This window comes from Lampetra planeri, chromosome 1, assembly GCF_965212315.1.
Source record: "Lampetra planeri chromosome 1, kcLamPlan1.2.h2, whole genome shotgun sequence".
NCBI lineage: Eukaryota > Metazoa > Chordata > Hyperoartia > Petromyzontiformes > Petromyzontidae > Lampetra > Lampetra planeri.
Genome location: NC_136107.1, coordinates 27,611,346 through 27,618,318, shown reverse-complemented (window position 1 = coordinate 27,618,318; position 6,973 = coordinate 27,611,346). Strand labels below are relative to the sequence as shown.

General features: G+C 51.4%; 1 long non-coding RNA gene across 1 annotated transcript; it reads left to right on the top strand.

Moving 5' to 3' along the window:
• The first annotated feature begins 648 nt into the window (after positions 1-648).
• Positions 649-4,564, top strand: LOC144732244 (uncharacterized). The gene is made up of 3 exons (XR_013588205.1): positions 649-893; positions 3,755-3,837; positions 4,275-4,564. It is a non-coding gene; the product is annotated as an uncharacterized LOC144732244 (long non-coding RNA).
• Positions 4,565-6,973: the final 2,409 nt, after the last annotated feature.

The following is a 6,973-nucleotide window of genomic DNA, read 5'->3' as shown; positions in this document are numbered from 1 at the left end:
AACCAAAAAATGAAACACAGGCGCTCAGCACGCTCGCTTTGCCCGAATTACAGGAGGCCACTTTTCAGCGAAAAAGAGCCCATGCAGCGTTGACGTAATCAATTAGTGATGACGTCACTGGCTTTACCCAAACAGGGCGGAGCCAATGGCGAGGCCTTATTGCGTCACTAAACGTCACGTGACCCCCAGGCACACTTGCGGGGCAATGGCAGTTGGGCCGAGATGCTTTCACCAAGGCAACGCAAACAATGACCAACTGCCCAGAGAAAGCTCTCTCCGACTAAAATCCTTGATGAAACTCTCAAATCTGTGATCTTAAACTATGAACCTCATTACCCACGCATCAAACGTTCAATTTAAAGTGACATTAAAATGATATTTAAAAAAATCTATTTTTTCTCGATGTGATCACAGTATTTGTTATTTCGTATAACTCGAATGCCACTCACCTCCACTGTTGGCGAATTCGGAGTCTCCAGCGTCGCCTGCAACTGCTGCCGTCTCTTGAAGAACCTCATGGCTCCTGTTGGGGGCGCAAGAGACAAAAACAGCCGCTCAGCTCGCTCGCCCTGCCGGAGTGACGTCACGCCAGAGGTGACAACGCACAATGTGACGTCATTGACCCCGCCTACCATGGGCGGAGCCAGATCACGTGCCCCGCAGGCGCCCTATGGGGGCAGAGGAAGCGGCCTCCGACTCAGCCAGGGCTCAAAGTCCTCGACACGGCTTCTGCGTCTGCGATTTGAAACTTGGAACCTCCTCACGCATCGAGAGTTCAATGTTTGAATGCAATTTAATCGAGGCCACTGTATGGTCTTGGTGTGGTCCTTTAAATGTCGGTGTTTTGCCATCTTGCCCAAGCTTGGATTTGATGTTGACAAATCTACAGGGAGGTATGTACATGTACAGTTTGATTTTGCACTACATATTTATTGGTGACTTGACTTCATTTTCTCAATCCTTACTCGAGTATCCTTCAGGGCATTTTGTTGTTGATGCAACTGGCTGACCCGCCCCTTCTGGACGTGTGTGAAAGAGAACGTCAAAGCTCATGGTAAATACAGATTCTGATTTATCTACACGCACACTCGGAGGGCATACGCGGGTACCTGACCTCTGCAGCAGACACGAGTAATTGATTATATTATCTTTCAGGATGTTATTAAGAACTTTATTAAATGTTTTGTCACAAATCAAACATCGAGCATAGCAACAAATATCATGCAACACGCCGGAGACCGACACCTCCCTTACCGACCTCACCTCGTATCTCCTCACCCATCGCCTCGTCCCCCTTACCCCTCGTCCTCACCCCTAAACTCGTCCTCCTCACCTCCTCACCCCTCACCTCACCTTGTCCTCACCCATCACCTTGTCTGCATCGTCACCCATCACCTCACCTCGTCCCCCACCTCAACCATCACCTCACCTCGTCCCCCACCTCAACCATCACCTCACCTCGTCTTCCTCCACCCATCACCTCAGCTCGTCTCTCCTCACCCATTACATCACCTCGTCCCCCTCCTCACCCATCACCACCCCTATCCTCACCCATTACCTCACCTCGTCAACCTCCATCCCCCCCCCCCATGGGTTTTATCCTGATCTTGACACGCTGTGGTTATGAGATGTTAACTACCTCACCTGGGACGCAGGAGGTCGTGGGTTTGATCCCAACCCTGACTATGTCTGCTGCTGCTGTATATTTGGAGTTTGCGTCTCTCTCTCACCCTATGACCCATACTCATAGAGACCCACACAGAACCTCATAGAGCCATGCTCCTCGAGACTCACAGAGACCCATACTTATAGAGAAGAGATGTTGACTACCTCGCCTTGTTCCCAGGAGGTCGCGGGTTCGATCCCGACCCCTGACGATGGCTGCTGCCGTATATTTGGAGTCTGCGTCTTTCATCAGGGTTTAGGATCTGGGGAACCTAACCCTTCCGTAGCCCGGGGACTGTCTGTACACACAAACACGATGGGTGGTACAGAAGGTAAACAAATACATCATCAGCACCAACCTGGATGTTGGACTTCTTTCGCACCGCACGTCGCCAACCGTGCTAATCTGGAGGTCTCTCTGGGTGTCTATGGGTCTGGAGGTCTGTGGGTCTCTCTTGTTCTCTGCTTCTCGGTGTCTGTAGGTCTCTGGTTGTATGGATGTTGAAATGCTTTCGCACCATACGTAGCCAACCGTGGCTAATCGAAAGTGAGGTTGGCGGGGCAGAACCAGGCAAGGATAACAAAGTAAACACAACAACAAGCAGTCCTAAAGAAACAAGTGTCAATCTATACGATGAAGATGTTGATTTGAAATTGCAGGGCAGCTCCCAGCGGTGCTTCCTAATATTGTTGAAAAGGAAGACAGCATTCCAGACGGCCGCGGAAGCGGCGCATCTGAAAGTGCCACGCGATGATGATGCGACGGTGGTGGTCGTTTATGCTCCCGTGTTCCTTCCTCCCCGTCTCCCCCCTCCTCTTCGCATCACCCACTCTTCCCGCGGCTCCCTCCTGCTTCCGATGTCTCCCTCCTCCTGCTCCCCATGTCTCCCTCCTCTCCTCCCCGCGTCTCCCTCCTCCCCGTGTCTCCCTCCCCGCGCCTCCCCCCTCCTCCCCGTGTCTCCTCTCCTATTCTCATCTCCCTCTATCCCTCGTGTCTCCCATCTCGCATCTGCCTCCTCCCCGTGTCTCCTTCCTCATCCTCCTCACGTCTTACTCCTCTCCTTCTTGGCAAGCACTTTGTGCATGTGGTGTGTAATTATAAAACGTAGTAGGGCTTTCGCGACCAATATCATCCATCATAGTTTTTTTTGGGTTAGATGTTGTCAATATAAATGTGTCGTTAAACCCGCCACCACCCGACCACACAGTCAATTAGTAACGGGGTTTATCACATAAACAGCGTGGTGCCAATTCGTTACTAGTACAGCACTAAACCGGTTGTGTGTTGGAGAGCAAATCCACAGAATTTACAGTCTTGAGTATGGTGATATTTCGCCAGCAATTACAACCGGCATCATCAGGCGACAGCCAGATCTGTTTACGTGACAAACCCCGTTACTGATTGGTAGTGCGGTCAGGTGGTGGCAGGTTTAACGACACGGCGTTTACGTCAACTAACCCAACAACAACACCTGTATTGTGTAATGACGACGACAGCCGTAGTTGTTGTGGTTTGTTGTGTTCAGTTTTCATTTTTTCATTTATTTGGTATAGTCCTGTGAGCCATTCGGCTCTTGAATCGGGTGCAACCGCAACAAACAAAAGACAAAAACATGAACAAGAAAACATCTTAATGTGACTATGTGCAAACAGAAAATCCAGGAAAAAACAGCAAAATATTGTGGGGAACGGTGGCATAACCCCTTTGCTTTGCTACGAACCCAGCGGACCAGACCAGAGTTCAATTCCCGCTGACGGCCACTAACACCACCCAGTGATAGAGATGATCTGAACCGGTCCTGGGCCTCCCCTATGTCGATTCAGCCTCAAATGAGTAACCTGGTGCGGCGGTGTGTAGTAAACATTGCCACTGGGAGAGACAAAGGTGGTCGGGGGAGCATGGTGCTGGCCACCCATCCCCTCATGTGCTGCAGTACCCATAGCCTTCATAGGCGCTGATGCTACTCGCTCACAGCACTTGCCCCAACAGTCTGGTAAGGGGTTACCCAGGGAATCTTTGTGGTTGTGGTTATAGTTGTGGCTGATGTTGTTGTGGTATTTGTGGTTGTTGATGTGGTTGTGGTGCTAGGGGAATTTGTGACCAAGATCGCTAACTACAGTACCATGCAGCACGAGGTGGCCCACCTGAGGTCACCTGACCACTCCGCCGAGGTACCCCCACCCCCGCCTCCTCCCTCCCCCCTCCCGCCCACCACCACCACCCTTCCCCCAGTGGTGATGTATGTTGAACTTCTTTCGCACTGTACGTAGACAAGTCATTTGGGAATCAAGCCTCTCCCATCCTCCCCATGTCTACCTCCTCCTCCCCGTGTCTTCCTCCTCTCCATGTCTTCCTCCTCATTCCCGTGTCTCCCTCCTCCCCGCGTCTCCCTCCTACCCGCGTCTCCCTCCTCCCCGGTTCTCCCCCCTCCTCTCCGTGTCTCCCTCCTCCTCCCCGTGTCTCCCTCCTCATCCCCGAGTCTCCCTCCTCATCCCCGTGTCTCCCTCTATTCCTCGTTTCTCCCATCTCATGTCTGTTTCCTCCCCGTATCTCCTTCCTCCTTCCCCCTCTCCCCCTCCTCCTCTCCTCCACGTCTTCTTCCCCGTAGATCTCCACCTCGTCGTTCCCCTCGTCAGGGGGGTTGCTGTACGAACCCTCGGAGGCCGTTTGAGGAGGTGGACAAGGAGGAGGTGGGCAAGAAGGTTGAGGAGCCGCTCCTGCACTTTGTAAAGTTCGAGAACGCTCACATCGAGTGAAGCCTCCACTTCATCAGGGAGCGTCTCTTGCCACGGGCTCCCACGCACGGCCCCCACCACCACGGTCATCGTCACCACGGCCACTGCCACCACGGCCACCGCCAACACGGCCACCACGGTCACCACCACCACCACGGTGGGCGGGTGCGAAAGTGAGTGGGTGGGTGAGTGGGAGGGTGTGAGAGTGAGTGGTGGGTGGGTGAGTGCATGCGAGAGTGAATGGTGAGTGGACGAGCATGAAAGTGAGTGGTGACTGAGTGGGTGTTAGTGAGTAGTGGTTGAGTGGGTCGGTGTGAAAGTGATTGGTGAGTGAGTGGGGGAGCATAACAGTGAGTGGTTAGTGAGTCGGTGGGTGTCACAGTGAGTGGTGGGCGGGCGTGAGAGTGAGTGGTGAGTAAGTGGGCGGGAGTGAGTGGTGAGTGAGTGGGTGGGTGTGAGAGTGAGTGGGTGGGTGTGAGAGTGAGTGATGGGTGGGTGTGAGAGTGGAGGGTAGGTGTGAGAGAGTGATGGGTGGGTGGGCGTGAGTGGTGAGTGAGTGGGCAGGTGAGAGAGGGAGTGGTGGGAGTGGGAGTGAGTGGTGGGTGGGCGTGAGTGGGTGTGAGAGTGAGTGGTGAGTGTGTGGGTGTGACAGTGAGTAGTGAGTGGGCGGGCGTAAAAGTGAGTGGTGAGTGAGTGGGTGTGAGAGAGTGATTGGTGGGTGGGTTGGCGGCGTGAGAGGTGGTGGGTGATTTGGCGGGCGTAAGAGTGGGTGAATGGGTGTGAGAGTGAGTGGTGAGTGATTGGACGGGAGTGAGAGTGAGTGGTGGGTGTGGGGTGGGTAGGCGTGCGTGAGAGTGAGTGGGCCGGCATGAAAGTGAGTGGTGAGTGAGTGGGTGTGAGAGTGAGTGGTGGGTGGGTGTGAGAGTAAGTGGTGGCTTCCACGCAGCACTAAGGCGGTAGCTATCCGAACGGTTAAAGTTATTTTTATTTCTTTCAATTTCGATATATTCTCTAATTAGCCTTGGCCAGTAGTAGCTAGTTTTGCACAGAATTTCAACATCAAAATCAATTGAGTGTTCTTGTTGGCACGTGTGTTCTGCTACTGCTGACAAGTATTTGATCCCCTGCTGATTTTGTACGTTTGCCCACTGACAAAGAAATGATCAGTCTATAATGTTAATGGTAGGTTTATTTGAACAGTGAGAGACAGAATAACAATAACCAAAACACCTATAAAAACGCATGTCAAAAATGTTATAAATTGATTTGCATTTTAATGAGGGAAATAAGTATATGACCCCCTCTCAATCAGAAAGATTTCTGGCTCCCAGGTGTCTTTTATACAGGTAACGAGCTGAGATTAGGAGCACACTCTTAAAGGGAGTGCTCCTAATCTCTCAGCTTGTTACCTGTATAAAAGACACCTGTTCACAGAAGCAATCAATCAATCAGATTCCAAGCTCTCCACCATGGCCAAGACCAGAGAGCTCTTCAAGGATGTCAGGGACAAGATTGTAAACCTACACAAGGCTGGAATGGGCTACAAGACCATCGCCAAGCAGCTTGGTGAGAAGGTGACAACAGTTGGTGCGATTATTCGCAAATGGAAGAAACACAAAAGAACTGTCAATCTCCCTAGGCCTGGGGCTCCATACAAGATCTCACCTCGTGGAGTTGCAATGATCATGAGAACGGTGAGGAATCAGCCCAGAACTACACGGAAGGATCTTGTCAATGATCTCAAGGCAGCTGGGACCATAATCACCAAGAAAACAGTTGGTAATAACACTATGCCATGTGGGACTGAAATCCTGCAGCGCCCGCAAGGTCCCCCTGCTCAAGAAAGCACATATACATGCCCGTCTGAAGTTTGCCAATGAACATCTGAATGATTCAGAGGACAACTGGGTGAAAGTGTTGTGGTCAGATGAGACCAAAATGGAGCTCTTTGGCATCAACTCAACTCGCCGTGTTTGGAGGAGGAGGAATGCTGCCTATGACCCCAAGAACACCATCCCCACCGTCAAACATGGAGGTGGAAACATTATGCTTTGGGTGTGTTTTTATGCTAAGGGGACAGGACAAATTCAACGCATCAAAGGGACGATGGATGGGCCCATGTACAGTCAAATATTGGGTGAGAACCTCCTTCCCTCAGCCAGGGCATTGAAAATGGGTCGTGGATGGGTATTCCAGCATGACAATGACCCAAAAACACACGGCCAAGGCAACAAAGGAGTAGCTCAAGAAGAAGCACATTAAGGTCCTGGAGTGGCCTAGCCTGTCTCCAGACCTTAATATCATAGAAAATCTGTGGAGGGAGCTGAAGGTTCGAGTTGCCAAACGTCAGCCTCGAAACCTTAATGACTTGGAGAAGATCTGCAAAGAGGAGTGGGACAAAATCCCTCCTGAGATGTGTGCAAACCTGGTGGCCAACTACAAGAAACGTCTGACCTCTGTGATTACCAACAAGGGGTTTGCCACCAAGTAATAAGTCATGTTTTGCAGAGGGGTCAATTACTTATTTCCCTCATTAAAATGCAAATCAATTTATAACATTTTTGACATGCGT